The following is a 7,533-nucleotide window of genomic DNA, read 5'->3' on the forward strand; positions in this document are numbered from 1 at the left end:
TCAGATACTGACATGTAAGATAGATTGCATACATTCATGTTTTGGCTATAAATGGACTTTTCTTTTCTTCCCCCAGAAGTTCAGAGTATATCAGTGATCTGTAATTCAAATCATCTCTACAAGGTAACCTTGGTCATTCATTCACTCATTCATTCATTCATTCATTCATTCATTCTCTTTACATCCCAATCACTGCCTACTCCTGGAACCTACCTCAAACAGTCTGTCCTTCCCTTCTCTTCTCTTCTGAGAAGATGGAGGTACTCTCTGGGTATCCCCAGACCCTGGAAAAATCAAGTTTCTTTAGGGATATTTGCATCTTCTCCCACTGAGGCCAGACAAGGCAGCCCAGTTAGGGGAACAGGATATACAGATAGGCAACAGATTTAGAGATGGGACCCACTCCACTTCTTCAGGACCCACATGAAGACTGAGCTGCACTTCTGCTACATATGTGTAGAGGTGGGTGTATGCATGTGTGCTAAATCCAGCCAATGTATGCTCTTTGGTTGGTGGTTCAATCTCTGTGTGTCCCCGAGTGTTAAGGTTAGTTGAATTGGTTGGTCTTCCTGTGGAGGAGTTCCTATTTCCTCTGGGATCATCAATCCTTCTCCTAACTCTTCCACAAGATTCTCCTGTGGGAGTTCCATCCAATGTTTGACTGTGGGTGTTTGCATTTGTTTCAGTCAGCTGCAGGGTGGTGCTTCCGAAAAGACAGTTATGCTAGGCTCCTGTCTGCAAGCATAATGGAATATCATTAATAGTGTCAGGGATTAGTGCTTGCCTCTGGGATAGGTCACAAGTTGGGGCAGTTATTGGTTGGCCATTGTCTAATTCTGTGCTCCATCTTTGTCTCTACATTTCTCACAGACAGGACAAATTTTGGATCAAAAATCTTGTGGGTGGGTTGGTGTCCTTATCCCTCTACTGGGGGTCCTGCCTGGCTAGAGGAGATAGTCACTTCAGGTTCAATATCCCCACAGGTAGGAGTTTCAGGGAAGATTGCCCTATTATGTTGGGACCTGACTCCTAGCAGAAAGTGGCTATCATCTTTGGAGCCATCTCGAACCATATACCCTGACAAGAGACTTGTTTTGAACAGCCTACAACAGCTGAGCACACTCTGATAAACATCTTGTTTATCCCACATATCTTGTTTTGTTGATTAGTGCCCCCAGCTGCAAGGCGCACATGGTAAAGAGTCTTTAGCTGTGTTCTCCTGCTTATCCATCATTGCAAGGCATGTGGTGAAGTGTATATATACTCAGAATTTTCCTTTTAGTAAATGAGACTTGGTCACACACTCTGACTTCTCTCCATTCTTCACATCTTTTCCCCTCCATCCCCACTCTCTCTCTTGCTAGACCCTGATCCGCAGATTGGAGCAGCAGCTTGGGTGGGACACAGTGGCCCCCAAGCTGGGCAGTGTGGGCCTCAACACTATTAGAGTTCTGGGATCCTACACCATCCCAGGTTTGTGGTACTTCCTAGAGATGCCTCCTACCTCTGCCAGCTGCTAATTTCTTTTCATTTTCCTGGCCCTCTTACCTTCTTGCCCTCTAGCTCTCTCTGATATCTCGCCTGACACCTGATCATGCACCCCACATTCCCCTCCCCATCCATTTTCCCATCCTGTCCCTTCCCTCCATCTGTCTCCTATGACTATTTTCTTCCATTTTTAAAGTAAGATTTAAGTATCCTCTCTTGGGGCCTTCATTCTTGTTTAGCTTCTTTGGGTCTCTGGAGTGTAGCATGGGTATCCTGTACTTTATGATATCCACTTATAAGTGAGTACATACCAGGCATATCCTTTTGGGTCTGGGATACCTCACTCAGGATGATATTTTCTGGTTCCATCCATTTGCCTGAAAAATTCACAATGTCCTTGTTTTGAATAGCTGAGCAGTATCCCATTGTGTAAATAAGCCATATTTTCTTTATGAATTCTTTTGTTGAGGGATATCTGGGTTGTTTCCAGTTTCTGGCGATTATGAATAAAGCTGCTATGAACATAGTAGAGCATAAATCCTGTTGTATGGTGGAGCATCCTTTGGGTATATGTCCAGGTATGGTATAGATGACTCTTCAGGTAGAATTATTCCCAATTTTCTGAGAAATTGTCAAATCAATTTCCAGAGTGGTAGTACAAGTTTGTCCTCTTCCAAGCAACTAAAGAGTATTCCCCTTGCTCCACATCCTTGCCAGTATATGCTGTCCCTTGAATTTTTGATCTAAGCCATTGTGATAGGTGTAAGGTAGAATCTCAGGATTGTTTTCATTTGCACTGCCCTGATGAGAAAGGACACTGAAGATTTCTTTCAGTGCTTCTAGGCCATTTGAGATTCCTCTGTTGAGAACTCTCTAGCTCTGTACCCAGTTTTTAAACTGGGTTATTTAGTTTGTTGTTGTTTAACATCTTGCTTTCTTTATTTCTTTAGATATAAGATATTAACCCTGTGTTGGATGTACAGGTAGTGCAGATGTTTTCCCAGTCTGTAGACTGTGGTTTTGTCCTATTGAAAGTGCTCTTTGCAGATGCTTTTCAGTTTCATGAGGTCCTATTTATCAATTATTTGTCTTAGAACCTGAGCCATTAGTATTCTGTTCAGAAAAATTTCTCCTGTACTTCCCACTTTATCTTCTATTAGATTTAGTGTATCTAGTTTTTTTGTTGATGTCTTTGATTTATTTGGACGTGAGTGTGTAGATCTATTTGAATGCTTTTATATGCCGATACACAGTTAGACAAGCGCCATTTTTTGGAGGATGTTCTCCTTTTTCCATTGTAAGGCTTTGGCTTCTTTGTGAAAAATCAAGTGTCTGTAAATGTGACGCTTTATTTCTAGGTGTTCGATTTGACTCTGTTTATCTGCCTTTCTGTTTCTATCCCAATACCTTGCAGTTTTATCTCTATTTCTCTGTAGTACAGATTGAAATCAGACGTGGTGATACCTCAAGAAGTTCTTTTATTGTACAGGATTGCTTTAGGTATTCTGGGTTGTTGTTTTTACCATATGAAGTTGAGAATTGTTCTTTCAAGGTCTGTAAAGACATGTGTTGTAATTTTGATGGGAATTGTCTTAAATTTATAGATTGCTTTTGGTAAAATGATCAGTTGTATTATGATCATCCTACCAGTCCATGAGCTTTCCATCTTCTGATTGTTTCTTTAATTTCTTTCTTCAGTGACTTGAAGTTTTTGTCATATCGATATTTTACTTGTTTGGTTAGAGTTACACAAAGATATTTTATATTATTTGTGGCTATTGTGAAGGGTGTTGTTTCCCTGATTTTTTTCTCATCCCATTTATCATTTGTATAAAGAAGGACACTGAATTTTTGGAGTTAGTTTTGTATCCAGCCACTTTGCTGAATGTATTTAACAGCAGTAGAAGTTCTCTGGTAAAATTTTGGGCTTGCTTATGTATACTATTTATTCATCCATCCACAAATAGTGATACTTTGACCTCTTCCTTTTACAATTTATATCCCCTTGACGTCCTTTAGCTGTCTTATTGCTCTAGCTAGAACTTCAAGTATTATATTGAATAGATAGGGAGAGTGGATAGCCAGGCAGGGGTCATCTCTAACAAGATCTGCCCCCTCCCCAACTCTCACCCCTCACAGGCCTATGTGATACTGGGCTAGTGATCATATCAGGCTTGTTTTTTGTTTTTCAGAAAATATTAGGTTACTAATCATTGAGATGTTCATAGGTCAGAGCACTGAGTGTTGACATAGACTTTCTCCTCTCTGCCACCTACTGACACATGTGACACAGTACTCAAACCTGCAATGCCTCTGGGGCAGGCTCTGTCTCTTTCTATCTTCAGTCCTGTCTATTCATAGTTTTTCACTCCAACATACCACAGATCAAAATTATCCAGAAAATGCCCAATCTCTCCTGAATATGTACAGAATGATTCTTTTGTCATTTATTCCCTAAGTAGTATAGAATGATAAATACTTACATAGCATTTGTGTATTATTATTTATTATAATGATTTAGAGATGACACAAAATATACAAGGGGCTACATAGTTATATAAAATATTAGTTATTTTTATAAGGAACTTAACCACAGACTTTGATATCACAGGATTATTGGAGTCAATCCTGTAGATAAGAGCTGTGATACATATATATATACACATACATGTATATATGTATATTTATATGTATATATTTAAATAAATTCTATTTAATTATGTCAATTTCATTTATCAAAAAAGCAAAATTGTTAGATGTGGATACAACTGGAAGATGTGAAATAATATGATATTCATATAATATCCTTTTATAAACCAGGATATAATAAAAATTATGAAATAAATATGTTTATCAGATAAATCCTATAAAGAAAAGGAGCAATTACAGAATTTTTTATGCTGAGATTATAGCATTAAAGGTATTATTTTACTTCTAAAAATTAGCAGTCATGGTGCTATATGGTAAATTGTGTCCCTCAACCCCAAATTTTCATGTTGACAAAACTTAACCTTATATGCCTGCAAGATATGGCTGCATTTAGAGATGGAATATTTATAGTATTTAAGTTAATATGAGGTCATTAGCATTATGCCAAACCCAGTTTGACTGGTGTCTTTATAAAAAGTAGGGATTTGTACACAAATACACAAGAGAGGGAAAGTCAGGCACAGACACATGTGAGACAGCCTCCAAGAAATCAACCCACTTAAAACTCTTATCATGGACTTTAGCTTCTAGAATTTGGGGAAAATGAATTTCTTTCTGTAAGCCACACAGTCTGTGTGTCTCTTTGTCATGGCAGCTTTAGCAGACTATTACAGATGGTACAACAAATGGCAGAAAATTTCTGGAAAAAAAATCCTCACATTGTTTATCAGTTTTCATTAGCCCGTGGCTTCATCTCTAATTCCCCACTTCCTCTGTGACCTTCAAGTCTCTCAACTTTGAGGAAAATCAATTTACACACACACACACACACACAATTTTACACACACATATATAAGAATATCTTTTTCTACTTGCATCTCCTGATGGTATTAAATGTCAGACACTGTTCTTATTTGAAAACTAATCCAGGAAACTAAGAAATATTCAAAGGTAAGAGACACTGACCTGACAAAAGAAAATATTTTAGAATTTTACATGTACATACATTTCTCAGCTTTTGATTCAAAGTATACTAGATTCTGGAAGGCTGAAACATCTTCAATAAGCTTATCAGAATTAGTTTTCATCTTACAATGGAAATAAAAACTGAACAACAATCAATAATTAAAAAGATGTGGATTTTCTGCTCATGGACCATTTATATCTAGTCAGTGACAGTACAGTTTCCAGGAAAAGACAATAGTACCTAGATGGAGTTCTCATACTCAACTCTATTATACTGCCTTTTACCAAGTTGGAATTTAAATTCTAGGCAGAATGATGCTAATTTTATTTTTTTTAAAAAAAGAAAGAGAAATGTTTTAAAGAAAAATTACTGGAAAGTAAAGCCAATTGTCACTTGGGCCACCTTTTCTCTACAAATCTGAAATACAAAGAGCGTGTTCCAGAGGGTTTAGAAAGAGCAAGGAGGAGAGAGGAAATTGAAAAATTTAATAGAATTTTTAGGCAGTTGAGTAAAGAAAAGAACTTACATCAAGCTAAAATGATGCCCTGTTTGTAGGTGAGGTGTAAAGACCTGAAGAAAAAGGCAAACCTTGAATGGTGACCCCAAATCAGAAGGCATGTCCAGATCATTTTTTTATACACATTTCTCTCTTAATCTTATGTTTTCCCTTTCAATCTTTCTCTGGTAGCTACACACTTTTATTTGAGAACTCTGCAGTTGATTTTCATGACTTCATTTTCCAACTCTCCCGAGACTATCACAAATTGAAAAAGTAGTGTCTGAACTTGGACTCACACCAAAAGAAATTTCGCATTTATTATTTAAGTAGAAGCAGCTGTTATTAATGAAACACAGGGACAGGAAAAAAATGTCTGTGTCTAGAATCAAGTCTGGTAGATCCATAAAATGACTTAAAATACAGGGTAAGATCAATCTTGTTGTCATTAAAGAGTATACTTCCACAAAAAAGTACTAATGTCCCCAGAGATAAAGTGGCCCAACTGTAATTTGCAATCTACTTAAACTCTATTAAACAGATTTTTAAAAATCTGTAAAAGGAGTGAAATTGAAGTATAATGCATAGTAAATGTATTAGCTCAAGTATCAAGATAGATAAATCTTAAAGTATTGAGTTGGAAATAAAGGTGTTCCTGTGAAATGATTATATTTGTAAAAATAGTTTTAAAGAATTATAACATTAAGAGCTACACACACAGCCAGGCATGATGATAAATGCCTTTAGTCCCAGGATTTGGCAGGCAAAGCCAGGCAGATTTCTGTGAGTTCTAGGCCAGACTGGTCTACAAAGTGAGTTCCAGGACAGTCAGGGCTATGCAGAGAAACCCTGTCTTCTTGGTGCCCTCCCAAAGAAACACACACAAACACACACACACACACACACACACACACACACACACACGCAATTACGGTAAAAGTATTCTATGCATAAAAATTATGCCACTGTTTTAAGGTATTGATTATTTTGAGAAAGGTTGGAGGTTAACTATAACATTAATTTTTTCCCCTTGGATATCAATATTTTGTTGGGAATAAACTATTTTGTGGTTATTAATCTCTGAGATATTTATGAATTGAACCAATACATTTTACAATCTTAATCAATTTGTCAATGCTAATATATTATTAATTTTAGCATATTAAGATTACCAGGAAAATTGATAAGTACAAAAGTATAAAAAACATGGTAGAATAGATTGTGAATAATACCATATAAATATCAGCTTCTATTTTATATAATGAGAATTCTCCTACTATAGTATGGATTCTAAGTTATGTTTTGAACTATGATGCTCATTGCTGTCTTGTCTCCTCTCTCAAGTCACGAGGAATATATGACATTCTTTTACATGATTCGAATCTGTCACCAAATGGAATTAACACATTTCAATGAGTAACTATTTTGCTGCCATAAATCAATATATTACATTTATTAGCCCTGATATCTTGGGGAGATATCATTTTAGGTGCCAAATATTTTCACTTTTAAGAAGAGAGAGAGAGAGGGAGAGAGAGAGAGAGAGAGAGAGAGAGAGAGAGAGAGAGAGAGAGAGAGACTCACCAAAGAAGCAAACATGGCAATGCTGTTCAAAGTTAAACACAGGTGGTAGAAGTACAGAAATATGTTTTATTATTTTATGAATGCTTGAAACATTTAGAAATTGAATTTATAACTTCCTGTAACTTGTGATTTTATGGTACATTTCTCTATAAATGCCAATTTCCTGGAATAGAAGCATTCCTGTTTCTAGAAAGGGGAGAGGAACATCTAAATCCAGTATACTCTGAGTTTGGTCAGGATATTTGTAAGTGTGTGTATATCTGTAAGAAAGGGATACATACACAGAAATGATAGTAACAAGAGCCACCACTCTCAAAATTTAAGAGCTTAGGTAAATTGCTTAACTTTT

General features: G+C 36.7%; 1 non-coding gene across 1 annotated transcript; it reads right to left on the reverse strand.

Moving 5' to 3' along the window:
- Positions 1-3,682: 3,682 nt before the first annotated feature.
- On the reverse strand, positions 3,683-3,811 carry LOC117721097 (small nucleolar RNA SNORA17). The gene has a single exon (XR_004608372.1). It is a non-coding gene; the product is annotated as a small nucleolar RNA SNORA17 (small nucleolar RNA).
- Between the last annotated feature and the right edge of the window lie 3,722 nt (positions 3,812-7,533).

The sequence above is a fragment of the Arvicanthis niloticus genome, chromosome 15 (assembly GCF_011762505.2).
Source record: "Arvicanthis niloticus isolate mArvNil1 chromosome 15, mArvNil1.pat.X, whole genome shotgun sequence".
Lineage (NCBI taxonomy): Eukaryota > Metazoa > Chordata > Mammalia > Rodentia > Muridae > Arvicanthis > Arvicanthis niloticus.